The sequence below is a fragment of the Chaetura pelagica genome, unplaced genomic scaffold (assembly GCF_000747805.2).
Source record: "Chaetura pelagica isolate M959 unplaced genomic scaffold, ChaPel_1.0 scaffold65, whole genome shotgun sequence".
NCBI lineage: Eukaryota > Metazoa > Chordata > Aves > Apodiformes > Apodidae > Chaetura > Chaetura pelagica.
This window is the reverse complement of record NW_009953386.1, coordinates 2,218,915-2,222,436: the sequence shown is the minus strand read 5'-3', so window position 1 is coordinate 2,222,436 and position 3,522 is coordinate 2,218,915. Positions and strand designations below refer to the sequence as shown.

Genomic DNA, 3,522 nt, shown 5'->3' with positions numbered 1-3,522 from the left:
CCCCTTTCCTCTCACCACATACACAGTTGAACATCCCTCCCACCCTCCACCTCCCTCCCACCTCTCTCCACGCAGCCCTTCCCGCCCCCCACCTCCTTTCCCAGCCTTTGAGGGATAGACCGGAGACAATGCTGGTATTGAGCTGCCCGCAGTGTGAATACTCGGCCTGTCCTCCCCGCCTGCCAGAGCCCGCAGCTGAGCCCCCAGCCCGGCGGCAGCAGCAGCAGCAGCAGCATCGCTGCCCACCCGGGAACGCTCCCGTAGCTCACATACCATCACCGTCACCGTCGCATGAGAAGGGAGATTAAATTAATGGAGAGGAATAAGCCGTATGTTTTACTGCTGATGCCTGCCTGCCATTCATTCCCCTAGCCGGCTCTCCCCTGCCTGCGAAGAGGGATGAGGAGAGCTGCTCCTTGGGGATGTTTCACTAGCGTAACCCTTCTGTGGCCGAAGCAATGTGGGGCAGGGAGAGGGAAGCAGTGAAGGATGAGGTCGTTTGAGGGGGGTCAGCCAGAGAAGCAGGTGCCAGAAAAGCTGAGGGGAACTCTGCTGTGAGTTGCTGCCCTGCGCCTCACAACGCTGCTGCATGTGTGTTCAGGAGAAGGGAAAAAAAAACAGGTCTTGTATGCTGCCTGCTTCACCTCTGGTCCTGGAGCCTTATGGGGATACAGGGCACCCCAAACTGGAGGGATAAAAGGAATGACTCTGTGTCACACAAATTGCCACATGAGATCAGATCAAAGGTCCCTATAACCCTATAATGTCTGGTCTCAGAGTGCAGCCTAAAGCCAGCGCCTAGGGCAGAGCACAAGCAGAAGACAAGTGTGCAATGGTACTGATCCAAAGCACTTCTCTGATTTCCAGCCATTTGTGGCTAAGGCATGTCCCCAGCCAGTGGCAGTGTCTTTGTAGTTAATGGCCCTCAATTGATTTTCTTCTTTCAGGAATGTGTCCAGTTGCTTTCTGAACCCCTAGAAACTGGCCCCTGCAGCCTTGGTATGGAAAGGCCATGTTGTCTTATGAGTACTTAAACAATCCCTGCATGTGTTAAAGGACCAGAAATTAAGGGCTAAGGTCATGACACCATTGCTCAAATGCCATGCATGCAGTGGCAAAAGAGATGACTGCTTTGTATTCAAGTCAAGAAATGATCAGACTCAGAAATTTCTGCTGCAGGACACTCCACATGGATGGCACCAGAGAATGGAAGCCCCAAAAAGGAGCTAAGGGATTAATCCACATACTGGATGTTCCCAAGCTACTGCAGAGAGAGATTTCATCTGACAAGGTATTTTCTCTGAAGAAGGCCATGCTGCTACCACTCTAGGGTGATGGACAGCACAAGTGACAGAGAGATGCCATCAGGCTGCTGGCATCCCAGGTGATGGGCATCATCAAAGGAAACCTCTACACTCTTGTGACAGAGTTCAAATACAGCTAAAAGATCCTGTCCCATATGAAGTTACCAAAGATAGAAACACACCCCTCTTGCAAGTCAGAGAGTGGTATGGATCCTTTTTACATAGGTCTCCCACATATGTTTCATCTACATTTAATAAGAGCTATTGTATGTTAATTAAATGCCACTGGAGTAAGGAAAACATATTTGTCAAAGATTAACTATTATGTAATGCAAGAAGCATCTGCCACCCAACTGCTAGAGCTCACTAAATATTTCCTTATCTTAGAGTATTTACTTAGGAGGCAATAACTATCCAGTTAAATCTAAATTTAATGCTTAGTTAAATATAGTTCGTGGAAAGTGGCACCAATATGTTTTATACAGAAAACGACAGAGGGGGGGGCTCCAGGGAGGGAGAAGGAAGGAATCCTGTCCCCAGACTCCAGTAACATCCCAACTCGCAGTGGGACTGCACGTGGCCGTGCTTCCCTACAAAGGGGGGTTGCATCACAGTGGACTCAAAGGCCCCTTTCCACTGAAATGGAAGTGCCAGGGAAGCCTTCATCTTCTTATACATTTATACAATCCTCATTAGAGCTACTGCAGCATAGCTATTTAATACTAATAATCATAATCATAACAAAAAGAGTGTTGAGGAAGAAATTCCCTGGAGGGGCTCGTAAACCTTGGGAAAAATAAAACCAAAACCTGAAGCTAATAGGTCTTATTTGCTTTTAGAATTGTAGAGAAGAATAAAAGGGGTTGCCTGGGCATAAAAGGCCAAAGAAGCAGAAATCACACAAAGCCTAGGAGAAAGCCTCACGAGTAAAATAAATAATGTTATTTTTGTACGTGTTCCCAGAAGAAATAACTCTCTGGACCCATCTCCCTCTGCTGGAAACAGATAATGAAGCAGCAGGTCTGCTGCCTAACTTTCCTACCTTCTAAAAACTTGAGGAAGAATTCAGGTAAACAATGGGAGTGGAGACATCACAAATCCATACTGCTATCTGTAACACCACTTCCCAATACTCCTGGCAGGTGTAGGACTGGCAGGATCAGCCTGCCTCACCAAATTTTGTCTCTATGCAGTTCAAGAATGGATCGGGCAGCATGAGCCCAACCTTACAAGCACTGCATCATCCTCCTCCAACTCAAAACATTTACACCCTATTCACCGGAAACATGGCCTAGAGCAACACCTTTTGATAAGTATAGGCTGTATGACATCACTAAAGAAAGGACAGAAATGCATGGATGACAGGTTTAGGAAGGTGTCTGTGTTTCTACACTGTGGGTATGGGATGTCTCTGTGTGCAAGCTGGAAGGCAAGTCGCAGCACAAACAGACACAGCCTGGCTTGCCTTACTCTCCCCAACTTTGAGGGAAATGCACTGAAGACATCACAGCCTAGGTGTCTAAGCTGGCCGAAGGAGAGACCCTCCATGCTGGCCCTGGGTAGGCAGCCTCCACTGAAACATGAGGTGCTGAGATGCTCTGGGACTGGTATTCAGGTCACCTTTGCCCACCTGTGTACCAGCTCAGTTTTAGAGATACTCAGGGACTGACATTGTCAAAGCCTGAAGTGCCATCTGCTTTTCACGGAGAGCCAACAGAAGATTAAAGCATGGATTCTGGCCACAAAACAGGGATTTTTTTTTGTTGTGGTTTTTTGTTTTGTTTTGTTTTGTTTTGCATTTGAGGTGGCTAAAAGTAAAGAGTGATCCATGGAAACTTCACCCAATGCCAACTGCAACAGCCATCTGTATGATGTGGACGGCTGCTCTCTAGGAAGATCATCAGCTCACACGACAAACTGGCAACTGTTGCCTCTTGACTTTCTTTTACTACCAACCACACTTAGACTGCTGACTTCTTCCCAAATTGCAGTGGAATCAGGGAAAAGGCATTTCTCAAAAATGGAAGAGAACTGCTCACAAAAGTCTCCAGACCCTTTTCATGACCCAAGTGATTGCTTTAAGAGGACCGTGTACCTGTCCTGCCAGCAGAGTACACACATCTAGGGACTTTATTCAGGGTACCTGCAATGATGAGTGAAAACGTATGATGTTTTGTGAGCTATAACATGTTTAGTCAAGATACACTGCTGTACTCAG

At 47.1% G+C, this 3,522-nt stretch overlaps 1 protein-coding gene across 1 annotated transcript in view; it reads right to left on the bottom strand.

Moving 5' to 3' along the window:
- The window catches only part of LSAMP (limbic system-associated membrane protein), a 1,070,131-nt gene that overhangs the window by 340,252 nt on the left and 726,357 nt on the right, over positions 1 to 3,522 (bottom strand). The window lies entirely within an intron of this gene.